Source organism: Thermobia domestica, chromosome 8 (assembly GCF_964235325.1).
Source record: "Thermobia domestica chromosome 8, izTheDome1.hap1.1, whole genome shotgun sequence".
In the NCBI taxonomy this organism is placed as follows: Eukaryota; Metazoa; Arthropoda; class Insecta; order Zygentoma; family Lepismatidae; genus Thermobia; species Thermobia domestica.
In genome coordinates this window covers 231,515,598-231,533,743 of record NC_137461.1, presented here as the reverse complement: position 1 = coordinate 231,533,743, position 18,146 = coordinate 231,515,598, and the positions used below count along the sequence as shown (strand labels likewise).

The following is an 18,146-nucleotide window of genomic DNA, read 5'->3' as shown; positions in this document are numbered from 1 at the left end:
AAAGCCCAAACCCTTGCCTTGGTCCCAGAGTCCTTACCTTTCTATTTCTTCGACGAAGAAATAAAAAAAAAAGTTTGACTTCTTCCAAGAACCATGGAAACGTTGATAGGCTTGGAAGCAAGTGGACGTGTCGCGTCGAATTTATCAGCTTCCAATTTGTCGTGCCACTTTTGGGGTCCAGTATTGAAAAAAGAAAAAACGTAACAAAAACAACGGCCAAGAGAAAATATCCGCTCTCTTTCGTGGCCTCCTATGATACACTCTTTCTATCTTCCTTTTTCTCTCTATAGACCTCATAATACCTTTCTCGTTGTAAAATCTCTCTCTTCTCTGAAGTCAGAGATACAAGCTCTAAAGAGAGAAAAAAGTACGGAGAAAAATGAGATAGTACGGAGGGAAGCAGTTTATCTTTTTCTAGCCAGTAATTGGACGGATTGTGATTGAATTGAACACTGTTATACATTCAGGAGAAAAGAATAGATAGAGATTGGAGATAGGGAGAGCGATTCTTGATTACCATTCAAGATGCGCTTATCTTAAAGAGGATGTATGCAACCACACAATATAGGTAAAATCAAAATATAATTCATAAATCGTTTATTTTTATTACTTTACTTATTATCGTAAGATTTCTGGTATTATTGGTCACATGATGCAAAGTTTAACACTTTCGTTAGCTGTGGTTCTCTTTTCCTTTCCGCATATTAGTTGCAACTTTCTGTTATCCTCTTGTGCCCAACATGCTAATCTATGGGTTAGTGGATGTACTTTTGATGCACAAGGTCCTGGGCTTGATTCCTGATGGGTGAACATTGAATGGATTACGATGTTTAAAATCCACCTTAAACTATACGAACACACCTAACATAACCTCGGTACTAAAAAGAGACGCTAAATTTCCACAAACAATTAAACACCAAAAGCTTTTCTCTTCTACTGACTACATATCTGTTAGAGTGCAGTACTCCAAATAATGGTAGTTTTACGGTTAAAGCGAGTGAGAGCACATGAAAGAGGGATGTGTAAGATATTAATTTCCACCAGTACTGTACCTTCACGCAAAGTGAAAGAGCTATATTTTATGCTTACAAGATTATGGTTACCAAATTGAAACCATCCAATTATAAAAGCTATAGAAAGTCGTATTACTGTGGTTAATTCTCAGTGCTTATATTAATGTTAGTAGAAGATAATTTGTCTCTATCACGAAAATTATTTTCTGTAATTCACGATCAGATGGTAGGAGAAATACATTAAGACACAAATAAATACAACATAACCACCATCAAAGTGCATGCAAATTGCACGCAGAACGATAAGTTTACGACAATGTTGCATAATACACACTGTCAAAATTCTCTGTTGTTCTGTCCATTTCTTCCAGACAATTTACTTCGAATGTGGCCTCAGGTTTAATAAATGTAAAGAAGCGAACACGGAGGAGAAAGAATAAATGTTAGATGATCTCCAATATGAATAGTGACTGTGGTTTGTCTATGACTAATACCAAAGAAAAATCTTCCTTTACGCGTATGCCCACAGTCGCTTCGCGCTTGCTTCCTGAAGAAAATTTCTCCACAGTCCCTTTAGTCCCATTATCGGTAGCTTTGACCCATCCTGGAGGGATAAATACAGTTTTTGTTTATAGTGATCAAGTAGCAATAGTTTTCTTGCAATGTTTTTAAGGCATATTCGTTTGCAGCCATATTTTCAATCTGTATGAGGTTGTTTGAACATGCACCAAAAATATAACACTCTAGATTGTATTAGGGTTCTATTTAAAGCAGAACATGTGATGTGAAATAATTTTATAGAGTCAACGATAGCTCGTAAAGCTGAAGGTCTGTTAGTTCCAATAAGACAATCCTCTTCATAAAATTATATCCTCAACATATGGACGCAATTGTAATCTTGACTGAAACTAGTTAAATATAAGCCTACCATAAATGGTGCTTTACTAGGCCTAATTACTTGAACAGAATTATCACAATCAAACCAGGATAAGTGTGATGGAAAGATGCCATCAACTTAATCCCATTTAGAGGTTTCCAACACTAGTATTTGCGTTAAATTGGCGGACTTTTGTGTCCATTGGTCCCTGGATCATGGGCCATGATCCCTGGTCCACGGTACCTAGGACTACCTCTATATTTAGTAGGGGAGCCTTCGCCCACCCACTAAAGTTCGCGAGGGGTTCACAGAAAAATCAACCTCAGAGGGTTTGCCAAAAGCTGAAGAAACTGCTAAAACTAAAAGTCCACTATATAGGTATAAGACCAGGGTATGTATCTTTGTAAATTTGGTACACACTTTGAACCTTAAGGATCGTAATCTAAGGTTAATTTTGGAAATTTATTTTCAGTGCAGTTTGATTGTCTTAATGCAATCACAAAAAATGAAAGCAAAAATAAAGTATGTGACTGTTCACAAGGAGAATGGTTTACACAACTGTTTTCAACCTTTCGGTATTCGTGGATAGGCAGAAAACAGAGATAATTTGAGGCCCAGCAAAATATAAAGTCCAAACTCCAACAATAATCAAAGAGTGATGTAATACTTTTTCTAATAATGTACAAATATACAGTTAACTAGTCAATGCTTTTGAGATAGACTTTGTTTTTGCTTAGTTCACCACCCAATGGTATGTCGTCGTAACTCATTTTTGCAGACGACATGAAAACATTGACAGCAGATATTTTCCAACTAGAGTTGCGGTAGCGTAGTTGATAAGCTGTCTACGGTTAAACTAATAGCCCCGATATCCAGTTTGAATAAGAAATATTTTTTGTTCTGCCCTTCTCTCTCCCAACCTCTTTAAAATATGTACCTGGGACGACCTGATACTATTGCAATCATCCCTCTTTTGTGATTCGTCGCAATAGGTGCAAATGTAATATGAATCTATATTGCTACTATTGCAAGGATAGGAAATCCAGCAGATGCATGTTACACGTTTACCTCTTCCACGAAGTTGGTGACAAAATGTCATTTAGAGCAAAACTTTCTGTTTCCGACAATTGATGTTTTAATCCGAAAAATTAATGTTGCTTACACAAAATTCACTTTTAATATTGGCAGGCAGAACTGCGTATTTTGCGTTTCCTTTACCAAGTTTTAGGGAGAGAAGTATGGCTGCTACATTGTGTTGAGACTTGTTTTATATCCTTTCTTATAAGACAAACATACATACATATACATAAATCACATCAAAAGAATGTCAATACGACTGCCCAGGTATCATATTTTCAATAGTTTTACATGAATATGAACAAAATACGCCTTTTGAGTCTGCAACCATCTATTACAACATTGTTATGTGGGTTGTCTAACAGTTCAGGGAGTTAGACAACCCACATAACCTATTGAATGGACGTTTTGATTTTTTCTGTAATGTGCAAACACTGTGACAATTATCAAAACGAAATGATAAAATCCAAGGTAAATTCAAGTGCTATGTTCAAAAATTAATCGCAGACGATTCGACCGTTTTCTCGTGAAAAGCAAATATAGAACATTGAATCAAATTTATGTCTCTTAGAATTTACGCAATTCTCTTGAAAGTATAAAACTAGTGATTACATACACAGGCTTTACATTGGCAAAAGAGTTTATAGGAAACAAACACAATTATTATAAGTAAATTATATTTAGAAAGCGAAAAATTATAAACGCTAATTAATATTTGCTATTAAAAGAAATCATCTTTAGTTTGAGATATGTAGTTTACTTAATGATAAAATTATATGTAGTTTTTTTCTAGTTTCTTTCCATATTATAAAATTAAATTAAACTCAATGGTGCTACAGCGCACGAATGAACTATGGCCAGACAAATGGTGCATGATTACAACTGGGTGATGAGTAACTCTAACTTTCTATATCGGATTTAGCTCCTTCCTCAATTGTTTAATTCTCAAAAGCTCTCACTAATGCAGAGTTAATTGCGAATATTTCGCGCTTTTGGAGAATTGAACCTGGGAACCGCACCGAAAGTGCGTTCAGCTTGCAACATGATCATTATCATTATGTCTCGTGTTCCATTATACTTCGTTTGCAAATTATCATTTTTTCTGTTAGTTTTCAGCGGAAGACGGTGAAATTGAAATTAAATATTGAACCTTATCACGGTTCTGAATTCAACTGTCAAAATTAACAGTAGTATGTGCATAATTGTTACAGTTAAGTGTATCACTATTAAGAGAAATCCAACAACATTATACATAGCCTGCTTTTTAACATTATATGAATTACATATACAATCCAGAAAAATACAGCTTAAAAATAGTGAATAAAAGGAAGACATTATCCGAATAAAAGCGTGAAAATAATAGAATAAAAACATTAAAATAATCGAATAAAAGCGAGAAATTAGCAGAAGAAAAGCATGAAAATAGTAGAATAAAAGCATGAAAATAGTAAATAAAAGCATGAAAATAGTAGAATAAAAGCATGAAAATAGTAGGATAAAAATATGAAAATGGTAGAACAAAAACATTAAAATAATAGAATAAAAGCAAGAAATTAGCAGAATAAAAGCATGAAAATAGCTTTATTCTACTTTAGTAGAATAAAAACATGAAAATAATAGAATAAAAGCCAGAAATTAGCAGAATAAATGCATGAAAATAGCAGAATAAAAGCATGGAAATAATAGAATAAAAGCAAGCAATTAGCAGAATAAAAACATGAAAATAATAGAATAAAAGCATGAAAATAGTAAAATAAATACATTAAAATGATAGAATAAAAGCATGAAAATGGTAGAATAAAAGCATGAAATGATGGGATAAAAGCATGAAAATAGTGGAATAAAAGCATGAAAATATAATAAAAGCATGGAAATAGTCGAATAAAACTATTAACATCATCACATTGACAACAAACAACATACTTTTTAACGCCATAAAGACTCGTTTTACTCAAAAACTACACATAAGAATTTATTCTCGAACATGTTATTTTGTTAAACTCGCTGTGATCTATCAATTGATATATTCTTACCATTTAACAATATTCTAGTTAAACAAAAAGTCAAAATTTAAGAATTAATCATAATGTTGGAATACATGTCATTAACTATAGTGTGTAATGATAGTGTCTTGCTAAGGCCATAATGTAAAGCTTAATGAAAGTATATTTCAGCATTAGTTTCATTATAAGAAATGGTGTGGTTGTTATACAGCATCAATTTTCAAATTTATAAAAATAAATAAATTCCAAAATTTCCAAATTCTCCAAGTTTTTTTTTCTTGAAAACTACACACGCGGGCTTATACTTACTCATATCATTGTTTAACTTAATTAGAACTATCGATTTGACTATGTCTCATCTTTCAACTTTTTTTAGCTACACATCGGTAACATTGTAGAATTTTATCAAAATTATTAATTTTAGCATCAATAACAATTAAAAGCGCTACTTAGCTTTAAAAAAAGCCATGTAGTAGTGTTACGTGTATACTAAGTGAAGATGTTTGATTTTGTGACGTGAAATTTTGTCAATTACTATTGAAACCGAAAGTACCAGTAAATTTCTACCTCTTCTGGTTCTAGTAGAGAGAATAGAATGGAAAAATGAAATCCTTCAATATAATGTCGTCCTTTAGGCTAAGGGAGACAGGTGGTTAAGGCAAATGAATGTTGGTATGAAAATGTGGAAGGAAACGGGAGTACCACCTGAGAAAATCCATAAACACGATGTCGTCCACCACAAACTTACTTTGCCAGGGATAAAACCAAGGACCCTACGCACTAGAGGTAGGCGCTCTACCACTGAGCTACCTTGCCCACGAGATTAGAGTGGAGATGGAATATATTCTTGTGACACTTGATTGCACAAAACTGCTTCTCGGTATCTAAATATCATTCACATTTTCACTCTATAGCGATCAATGTTAAAATTAGCAGTGGATGATTTCTATCACTACTGGTTTGAATAGAAAGTTGAGAAAAGATGGTCCATATTCTCAAATCATCGCTCTCCGCTTTCTCTATCGTTTATGTTCTATGTGAATCAATGTTAAAACTTGAAATTGTAGTGGCTTTTTTTTTATCACTTTCGGTTTTAGTAGAGAGTTACGAATGAAGACAAAATATATTCTCAGAAGATTTAGTCGATTTCAAGTAGCTATTTTTCGCTCTCTATTACAGTTTCAGTTGTATAATGATCAACGTTAAAACCGGAAGTAGTCGATTTCTGTAATATTCTGTTGGGAATAGAGTCCAGGATAGAGATTAAATATATTTTTGAACGGTTAATCGATTTACAGGAAACCACTTCTCGCTGTGTATTACCGTTTTTGTTCTATAGTGATCAACATTAAAACCGAAAATGGTTGATTTCCACCACTTCCGTTGGATTTGCCACCCCCTCCATCAATTTATCGTTTGCTAATTTTTGAGTATCTACATCAAAATTGATGCTGATTCATCAAAGTAGTTCTTGAGATCTAGGGTCTCCCAAACGGACTGACGGTAAATATGTACAGGAGTTACGGTTGATAAAGGAAACTGCTTAAAAATGTTGGGAACAGAAGGCAAAAAAATGTAAAAAAAAAAGAAAGTTACTTCAAAAAAGAGAGAGGAAAGAAAGGAAAAGAAAAATGATAATAATAAAGTAGCAAATGGAAATAAAAACAAATCACAGTGTCACAATGAAAATAGCTTTTATGTTTGTTTACGCTTGGCTTGTCGAGAGTTCTATTACGATTGGTACTCAGACAGGCTCCATCAAAAGAAGAGGCAATGAAACAACAAAGCACTGTTCCCTGGCAGATAAACAAGGCAGCCAGAGTCTGTTTTCCATTCCGGCTAAAATGATGGCGATGTTGCAAGGAAGAGAAAGTCAAGATTTTTCTGTTCTAGGGGCTGGGTATTCTTTTTTTCCTTCCTTTGTATCTTTTTTCGTTTCCTTTTATCGCTGGGAGCCACGTTTCTCTGTATTTTGTTCCCCCTTCTGTTTTTTTTTTCGATTGGATCGAAAAAGAAACAAAGTTCATCCTAATAAAGCTGAAACATTGAAAAACAATGTTAGAAGCCAGGAAACCATCCTTGAAAATTTCTTATTTTTCAGTCTAGACTGAACAGTTTCATCTTCTACAAATGGATTTACTATATCGCTTCAAATCCTTTTTATACTAACAATATAGTCAGAGGTTATTCAATTGTAATTCCTACGTACAACAAAGAAAAGCAATATATATATATATATATATATATATATATATATATATATATATATATATATATATATATATATATATATCTTTTCTTTGCCCATGATCATACTTTAGGATGAATTTATCTATTATTCAAGTAAAATGACGTAAAACATGAAGATGAATTCTTTGCATTTTATCTACAGTAGAACATGACTATAATGTCACCTAAGTGACCTAAAAAGAATAAATTCGTTATAACCAAAATCTGTAATATCAAGGTACACAAACATGTACATGACTTCATGTTTCGCGAAAACGTTGTAATGTTTTGTACAGTTCTAACTAAACACATTTTTATAAAAAGATATGTGTTATATTAATGCCTTGATCTTAGTTGATATCTGACCGAGCAAAGGGAATTATCCGTAAGTCTGAAGAAAAGTACTATGGTATCGCAGGATTTTTGTGCAAACATATCATTAAAACGTATGCTTTTTGCATGCAAATGATAAAGAACACAAACATCTAACAAAATAGAGCAGTATTCTCTTGATACATGTGCGCTTCCCATTATGATGGGTTAACGTTGCCTGCAACTGCGTCACTTTTGGCAGGGCAGGGGGCAATAGTCTCTCCATTTTAGCTTCGCCCTCAAGGGGCCAACTTCAAAATACAACTTTCTTATTTCATATGACACTATATAAACACGAATGTAAAAATAAAGCATGAAGTAGGTTCACCACATTAAAATAAAATGATTTGGTACATTTCAGTAAAATATCTACCATTAAGTCTTACAAAAAATAATGCATTTTTTCTTATTGCTTTAAACTTTGTCAAATATTGTCGCCTCAATATACCTTGGGAAACATGAAGTGGGCTCACCATACCATTTCCAAAAGAATTGAAGATAATTTAAAATGCTGCTGTTGTCCCATTTTCAGAACAAAATGTATTTCCCTAAGATGAAACATAAATGCAATCTGGCCCCTACTTTAGTAAAACACCAACTGGACTTCTAGAAGTAATAAAAACATGAATTCTTGGCGGGTTTAATTTCATAGTTTTCTAGACGACAACTTCATTTCTTTTAAAAAAACAGGAGAGTGATACACATTAATGCTTTTCCTCTAGAAAGAGTTTCGCCTGCCATTTTTCGGGCTGTTAAGATATACTTTGAAAAGTTGCTAAAGAATTGTGAATATTACAATACAAAGGGAACATTTGAAACATAGACACAGTTTCTTCGTACAAAGTGCTCAAACTTACACTCTCCAAACACTTTTCAGTTCGATTCTCTACATGCCAGAGCAGCAAAAGAAGTTGTTTTTACAAGCCATTTCAATTTCATGGCGCAGTTCCACTGACTCTGGCTTGTTATTGTACACCAGGCACGCACTCAGAAATTTTCGTTGGGAAGGGTCCAATGCTATAAGCCACTACGTCTGTGTAGTATTGAACGGGTATTATTCTGCACTCGAAAAGACGATAAGTAATCGTATAATACTTCCACCTATATTTTCAGAAAAAAAAATAATAGAACTTGATTCTTTTTACAAGCTACATCAATAATTTCTCTGTTAAACAAGTATAGTGTTATTGAGACACTGTACAAATAAATGTTGATTCAACGGCGCCGGCTTTCCAAAATTTATGTGGGTGCATATCAATGGCGGACGTGATAGCGTATATGTTTTCAGGAAAGTCTCGATATTTGATTGATTTATTTTTAGTTAAAATCTTATGAACACTGTCGTAAAGGGCTGTGCTGTGATAAAGTAAAATATACCGGTACTATAAGGATAAGTTGGGGCTGCCCTAGCTCAGTCGGTAAGGTAGCTGACTTAAATGCAAGAGAAACGGGTGCAAACCGGGGTCCAAACTTAAATTCTTGTGAGTGCTTCGCACCAACAAGATTATTTGTGCCGGAGTCTCAGAGTACCCATGTAGTCGGCGCGCATGTATTGAGTTACGAAGTTTTGAGAAGTCCTCTTGAATCCTTCCCCCGTGGGTGCTCTCTTCTGTACACTACTCCTGTTTCCATTCTCGTTAAATTTCAGAAACCTTCTCTAACTTCCAATACCATTTTAGATTTGTTTCTACTTGAATAACCCTGTTTGCACCATCGCTCCACTTTATCAACTGATTACATTGATTAACACTAACACCATCTGTTGCTATTGCTGAACGATGACACTACATGTTGAAGTCGTAGCCAACGTGAATTGATTTGTATCGTATGTGTAATACGTTTATTAATTGTGTGTACATTTTTTGAACAATCCGAAATAGAAGTAGTAAGTATTGTTGTTTGACTTTTCAGGAAGAATTCATTTGTACTAAAATAGAGTTGCACTATTCTGAAATGCCAAAATACGGACAAACAATTGTTGGTTAAATGTACACTACGAATTAGGAAGCCCTTCTCTTAGCGAACGAATAGGTTCTCCAGCAAGTGTTTCATGAACAATTTTTCTCTCGGATCAAGAACAGTTTTTCGGAATACGACCGTACACACACACATACGCCTCTACTCACAATCTCACGCGTTCAACAGAGATTTTATGCATTTCCCGTCATGTAAACATTATTTGTCAGAGTGCTGTCTTGTCAAAACTTTTCTCTGCTTTGCATTATTGTGTTAATTTAACTCTCATACTCTTTTATTTAATTTAATGTTACTAATTTGGCTTTAAAAAATATACTTTTATTTTTATTCTGTTTTTCATCACACAAATATATATATATATATATATATATATATATATATATAGAGAGAGAGAGAGAGAGAGAGAGAGAGAGTACAATGTTTCTATAGATAGAATGGATTAATTGTATTTGCATTAATTTCAATGGGAAAAATAATTTTAATTCGCTATTTTATTAATTTTATTATTAAGTTTTCGATACCTGGGTAGTATTATTGGTGATGATATGAAGTGTGAATGTGAAATAAAAAAGAATATGAATGGCGAAAGAAGCCTTTAGAAGGAAGAAATTACTATTTTGTGGGATCTTGAATAGAGTTGAGTAAATAATTCATTTGGGGGTATTGTACTGTATGGGTCAGAAACATGGACACTAAACAAAAAATATGAAAAACAACTGGAAGCTTTCGAAATGGTGTGCTGAAGAAAGGAGAGAATTAGCTGGGGGTGTGGGAGACCCGGGTTCGATTCCCGGCGGGAGCTCATGTAGTTCGGATTCCACGTTACTCAATAGGTCCACGTCTCATATAGCCTCGCTGCTGAACGGGACGTAAAACTCAAAGTCAATTCAACTCAAGAATTAGTTGGGTTGAGCGGAATATGAATGAGAATGTGTTAGAAATGATGGCATAGAAAACAACAATTTTAAACATTATTATTAAGAAGAGAAGAAACTAGTTTGGACATTGTCGAAGAAAGAACTGTATCATGAGGGACGTACTAGAAAGTATGGTGGCAGGAAAGAGAGGGAGGGGCGGAAGAAACTTTAATTAACGAACGATATCAAAACAGAGAAACGAATAGGTTAGTGGAAGACCGCGTATTATGAAAGCGGCAAGTGACCTGCCAATACTGGTAAAACACCTATGATGATGATAATAATGATTTTCTTATTTTTTCTTAAATAAGTAATTAACTAAAAGCGTTACGGAACGGAAGTTTGTATACCACTGTACTGTCTTCCTTACCTGCCTAATGTGATGAAAGTATATAACAAGCACAATATGAAATGGAATCACAGTGTGCCTACAGTTAACCATTTAAAGATAATAATATGTCCTCAAAACAATGGCATAATAAAGCTCAGCCGAAAGAACTGGAAGCGTAGGAAGGAACGGACGCGACGCGCTACAATAATGGTTATCATGTCGAGATACCTAACCCCTACATTTCTCGTTGATCGCTTTTGGGAGTAAGATAGACTACGTTAAGAAGAAAATCACTTGAACTTGGAAAGTGCAGACAAATCAGAGAATTACGGAAAATGTAAGCGGACCGAAATGTTTACTCTCAAAATAAGCAGGTTGTGGTTCGGAACCCACGTCAATAGTAGGTCCCGTTCCTCATAACCTTGGTGTTACATAACAATGCATGGCTCCAAAAAAAAGTCAAATTCTCATTTTTAGTTACTTTTGTACATATTCCTCCAATACACTAAATAAACTATAAATAATACATATATTCGTGAAAAATGGTGCATAATGCTACTGAACTAGAAGGCAATCCGATGAATTCGTCCCCTTAAAGAGGGTAGCTCAAGCGTTGTATCAATAAATGAGCCACTTTCATAAAGCTACTAAAGGATAAAATACGTCAAACGGACAGATATTAATTATGGATAGAGACAAGATCCCAACATGCTACTGCATTTCCTTTCTTTGTTGCCATGGCAACGGAGAGAAGGCTAGCTCTTGTTTTGGGCTTTATTTCACAATCCAAGTGGTAAGCAAGCATCTTCTCATCCCACACGTGTTGGGGGCTACTCTTCCACTCAACGTTCTATGCCATTGTTTACTCTGAACAACAGCATGTGAAATGCAGTTAATTTTACGGATAGCACAAATCCTTGTCTTCTTCACTTGCACTTTAAATAATCACAAGAATCGGAACAGGAACTGGAGTCATCTAAAAGAAACGTTCTTTAGTTCGTCTCATAGCTCTAAAAAGCTTTGCAAGAGAATGGTATCCGAAATATAGCTTTTTAGTGGTAAGCACAGATGAAGATATTTAGTTTCTGGGGCTAAAGAAGCGTTTCCTTTGCATTGGTTTCCGTGAAGTGTCACATGCTTCGAGCTGGTTCATGATTCTCAACTTCTGGATCGCTACCCACTGGCGGGCCCTAAAGAACTGCGTGTGGGCGACGAAGTTATCGTATTAAACTAAAATTTTAGATTCAGGTGAAGAAATAATCCTTCTGTAGAATCATTTTTTCGGTGTTATTATTCACTCAGCGATGCGGAGGCCTAAAACCCGGCTTGACGGCACATATGGAAGAATATTTACATTTTGTGCTTTTACCTCACATTGCCAAAGCGTCTTCATAAAATGAAGAAAGCTACGACTTGAATATGTTAAGTAAGTTGGACATTTTTCCATTTGATACATTGCACTGCAAAAATCGTACGACGTAGTGTATACTATGTATGCAAGCCCAAAAAGCGTGACATTTTGGCACTGAAAAAGAAAGCTAGACATATACCCTGTTTCAAAAAGAATATGCGTATTACGAAGAATTATTTTGTCCAAACTATCGATCGCTGCATCTCGGCTCGTCTATTGGAGAAACGAATATATAGTCTAGTTTATATTAATAGCCGCTAGATGTCAGTTGTCTTCTGTTTTGCTTGGTAACCGTCATATGTTTAAAATTGCCATTCCGCAGCAGAAAGCATTTTGTGTTCTCGAGTTTGCGAAGTGCAATTCCGTGATTATAGTGCAAAGACGTTTTAGGTTGAGGTACCAAATTGATCCTCCGAATGGGTGGAACATTTGCCGATGGTATCGACAGTTTGTAGATACAGGATGTGTATGTAAAGGAAAGAGTCCTAGCCGCGCTTGTGTTCCTGAAGAAAATGTTTCACGAATTCAAACTGCTTTCCAACGTAATCCTTCTAAATCAACTCGTCGTGCCAGTCAGGAGTTACAAGTGCCGGCAACAACAATTTGGCGTGTTTTGAGACGTCGGTTGGTTATGAAGCCGTACAAGTTACAGCTGCTACAAGCTCTGCTTCCTGATGACAAACGCAAACATGTGGCATTTTCTAACGAAATTCTGGATGCTATTGACAATGATAACACTTTTGCACAACGCATCGTGTTCAGTGATGAAGCGACTTTCCGTGTTAGTGGTCAGGTAAACAAACAAAATGTTCGAATTTGGGACCTACAGAACCCACATGCAGTCATTGAACATGTACGAGATTCGTCCAAAGTCAATGTGTTTGTGCGATATCCCGATCATCTGTTTACGGCCCATTCTTCTTTAATGGAAACACGGTTAACAGTCAGCAGTATCTCGTTATGTTACAAAACTGGTTGTTTCCAAGGCTGGACGAAGACAACTTCATTTTTCACCAAGACGTGGCACCCCCTTACTGGAGTCGCCAGGTGCGTGAATATCTGAATGAATACCAAACCGTTGGATTGGTCGTCAAGGAGCTGGCGACTTAGCATGTCTCAGCTGGCCTCCACGGTCACCTGATTTGAACTCAGTGACTTCTTCCTGTGGGGTTTCGTTAAAGACAATGTTTTTGTACCGCCACTCCAACAGAACCTGGAAGAGTTGAAGAACCGGATCCGTACTGCCATAACATCAGTGACGCAGGACATGCTTGCCCGAGTATGGGAGGAATTTGAGCATCGATGTGATATTGTTCGTGTCGCTTATGGAGGACATATTGAACATCTTAATTTGAACTTTGAACTATAATTTGAACTCGAGAGGTTCGTAAATATGTGTGTAAAATTTCATATTCGTATGTCTTAAAGTTTAATAAATATATGCATTCAAAATACGTATATTCTTTTTGAAACAGGGTGTATAAAGGGTCCCATTACTTTCAATAGCTTAGGACCCCATCAAATCTAAATCCGGCACTGGGTACGAGCGAAACCCATTACGCCAAATATTCACATGCTGCACTCCTGCGATAAGGTCGAAACAATTAAGTGATACGCCTCGTATTTTATATTTCTATTGACTGGAACTTAATATATAACAGATTTTCTGTTTTCTCTGCTTGCTACAATATTTGTGTTATGTGTTACGCAAACTGCATTTGCAAAAGTAATATTTTTGTTATTTTACCAAAATTCACAGTTTTCAAAGTTTTAATAAAGTCAATTAAATGGTTACGTGAACTGATTTTCATATCTTCAATTGTTACAAGGGGAAAAAGATGCTATCTCGCGAGAAACATACATTTTTTATTGTGACAGATAATACCATCCTCTGTATTGAAAAGGTCGTTAATCTTCATTTAAGTATCAAACCAAAACCCTGCAATACGGCGCCCGGGGCGCAAGCCCCATTTGGCTCCTAGTTATATCACTGTACTGGACCACGTACAAACACATAAGTGAAATTACTTATATTATCTTACTTTCAACTTTCGTAAGTAAATTATTGCGACGTGTTGTTAATGATATTCAAATGATATTGGACATTCTCATTAAGAGACCATTGTGTAAACTTAAAGACTTGGAACTATGAATTTTGTCATCCAGAAAGTAAAAGAAATACCACGATATTACCCAATACTTTCCATTTCAGTTTCATACTCGGTATGCAAAATTCCAGGTGTTGTGTTTTTCTTTCTTTGGGAACTGTGACAAGAAAATCACTGGAACGTTCATTTCATTTCGAGAGTAAGAGGAAATAAAAGAGAAAGAGGTTGAGGACGATAACGGGAGGAGCTTGTTTCCAGTGACATAATTCGTTCATTTCTGTGAGTGGCACAAGCATTGTTTGTTTACATTGCCATCAAGGTAAACGTAGAAACAAGAAAGGAATTTTCCGACCCTGCAATGGATTGTTGTTCAATAGGTTTCATCTTGTGTCTAGTGCACAGGGCGCACACAATATCTTTATTGTTTTCTCCCGCAGATGACTCTTCTGTTGGTTCTCCCGCACTCCATGTCCGGCTGGTTTTGTAAGGCGAAACACCGAGTTTCCTCCTTTTATACAAAAAAAGCTTTAACTTCAATGTGCCAACTGCAGGAAACATACACGAGAATTGGCACCGTTTTGCACGAAAATGAGAAGAGAACAAATAAAAGCTATATTGTAGACCGCACGTACAACAGGAACTGCGAAATTTTCTAATAAACCATTCGATATGTATATGGTTGTGTTTACACTTGTAATTTGTCTGTGAATCCAATCTATGAAATACAGTGTTAGACTATTAACTTCTTTAGACTGAGTGGTACCTGTTATGAGATTAACAAATTTGGGTGAAACACACCTCGGATTGCCAGATCTCATGTTTTTCTGGTACGATTTACGTTATACCTGTTTTTGTTTTCCCCGTAAAACGATTTTTTTGTATTCTTTTTAGTAAAAAAAGAAATGATAATCCTGGAAACTTAATTTTTAAAAATAAGTTAATGCGAAAAATCCTTAATGCCTTTATCCTTAATCCTAATTCCTTACTGCCAATAACGCAACTCAACTTAGTACTTAAGAGAGAAAATTCCACAGGTTACTTTTTACTTCTTAACTAACCAGGACCAAAAACTTATGATTAAGATTGATTTGGTTTTAGCATTTTAATCTTCGTCTGTCAACACTGTCTATATCATATCACAGCTTCAATCAATCATAACGTACTGATGCCAGGAACAGAAGCTACTGTGAACTAATAAAAATACTAATATCATGAACAGAACCTACTGTGAACTAATATAAACACTAATGTCAGAAACAGAAGTTACTGTGAACTAATAAAAGCAATAATGTCAGGAAGAGAAGCTACTGTGAACTAATAAAAGCATTAATGTCAGGAACAAAAGCTACTGTCAACTAATAAAAGCACTAATATCAAGAACAGACGCTACCGTGAACTAATAACAGCACTAATGTCAAGAACAGAAGCTACCGTGAACTAATAACAGCACTAATGTCAAGACCAGAAGCTACTGTGAACTAATATAACCACTAATGTCAGGAACAGAAGCTACTGTGAACTAATAAAAGTAGAACTACCTAGGTACAAGCGCCTGTGAATTTCAATGTCCTGCAAGGATTTTTTGAAATGTTGGAAAAGGAATTGTTAAGGAATATAAAATCTTTATTATTAAAATTCAATTGAAAAGGCAATAACATATTGTGTAATATAGTTGATGGATTGCGTTTGAGTGTATGAGGCTGTATGAGATAAGGACCTACACCTTAACGTGATATCCGAACCACATGCGCTCCCACCGAGAATTGTAATATACTTTTGGTGTTTTATGTATTGCAATTATTTTAATAGAACTGTTCCAGTTTCCATTTAAAACTATTGTATGCTAGCGCCACGCTGAAACCATATATGTGTTCGTAATACTAAATTCTGAATATCATACATTTTCCCGTTTTTCCTAAGAACTGTAAAATCTTTTTTCTTCTCTGAAGAATTTGACAACTTTAGACATAATGTAACTCACAGCTGTTACTTGATATCTGAAGATAACACAATTTACGTTGGAAGTATTGGCTGGGGTCTGTAGGATTCAGGACACATTTTATATTCATAAAATTAGTGAATTATTTTCACTACACGCTTGGATGAGACTTAATATAACTTTATTTCATAGTCTGAACTTCGGGAATCATTATTCATAATTTCTGTAAATCTTTTCAAATGTATGTTGTAGTATTGCTAGTGACTGGTGTCTAGCTGCTAGTGTCATTAAAAGGTGACAATATTGTAAAATGTTTCAATATGTAACAATCGAATATTATCACAATAATAGATTTACTTCAAATTTCTAATGTTAACCGTTTTTCTTACTTTTTCTTGACGTTTTTTTAATAATAAATATTCCAAATTTCACTTAATTCTAAACCTTTTTCTCTCCTCCAGATATTATAATTTTATTTCTAGTGCTTCTTTTAACGTTTTTTCCTATTCTTTAATGATTCTGCTGATAACTGACGCATTTTCAAACAAAATTTTGTATTTCTTCTAGTACATGTTGTGCCAATATTGACTTTTCTGATTGATTTAATCTTTTATATATATACACATACATACATACATACATACATACATACATACACATAACACACACACACACACACACACACACACATATATATATATATATATATATATATATATATATATATATATATATATATATATATATATATATATCTTGTATGTCCACACATCTAGTCTTAAATTGTTAGTCCCGTTTGTCCCATGGATGTTAGTGCACGTATTTTGCAGTTCTCATGATAAGGTAGTCAGTTGCCTTTGAAACACCAGTTCAAATGAAAACGAAGTTTTATTTATTTAAAATGTGGGACACAATTAATGAATGGTGTGTGGACTAGGTAAATGTAACGAACGCTGTAACGTGGTGTTGTCGTGTGATAAATGGATATGGCCAACCAGTCATAATACAGGGAGAGCAGATGAGCATCAGACAGATATGTCTCGTTCTCTGTTTAAACAAAATATGAAAGACGTGGCAACACCGCAGCCCTCTCATTTACAAACAGCGTTTCAAGGGGACGGAGATCCGCCTTCAAATAACGTTGTCCTTCGCATAGATTTTATTATGTTGTTTAAATAATACTGTATTTAAATATACTGTAGAATACTGTGTTTATACATAATAAATGCTGAATTAAATGCTGTGTTTAAATACTGTATTGAACGTAATGTATTGGAAGAAAATAATTCGCATGTAATTTGTTAGTGTATGATCATTCCTTGTTCCTTTATACTCACATCAAAACCTTACATATGAATTTCTTTTCTCTTTGCAGATAAAGGGTTAGACCGAACACCAGAGTGATCCCGACCCACTCTCCCAACCCCCTCGTCACGTGATGGACCCCCGGTGGATGTTCGGTCGGTTCGTTCCGCCCATCAGGTACCCCAACCTCGCCGTTACCGCCTTCCTGCTCCTGGCAATGGCTGCCGCAGCCCACGGGGCGCGACACCTCGACGAAGACCCATTGCTCATAGAGACTAAGAAAGGGAAAGTGAGAGGCATTACTTTGACCGCAGCCACAGGGAAACAAGTGGACGCCTGGCTGGGCATACCGTATGCTCAGAAACCAATTAGGCATCTGAGGTTCAGGCATCCACGACCCATAGACCGATGGGAGGGGATATACGAAGCAAACCAATTCCCCAATAGCTGCATGCAAATATTTGACACAGTGTTCGGGGATTTTCCCGGTGCAACTATGTGGAATCCTAATACGCAACTCAATGAAGATTGCCTTTATATTAACGTAGTAGTGCCGAAACCACGGCCGAAAAATGCCGCAGTAATGG

At 35.4% G+C, this 18,146-nt stretch overlaps 1 long non-coding RNA gene across 1 annotated transcript in view; it reads left to right on the top strand.

The window, feature by feature from the left end:
- Window positions 1–17,905, top strand: part of LOC145693487 (uncharacterized) — a 467,427-nt gene extending 449,522 nt beyond the window's left edge. Inside the window, exon 3 of the long non-coding RNA XR_014132795.1 lies at window positions 17,630–17,905. This is a non-coding gene — a long non-coding RNA (uncharacterized LOC145693487). The remainder of the gene's footprint in view (window positions 1–17,629) is intronic.
- The last annotated feature ends 241 nt before the right edge of the window (window positions 17,906–18,146 follow it).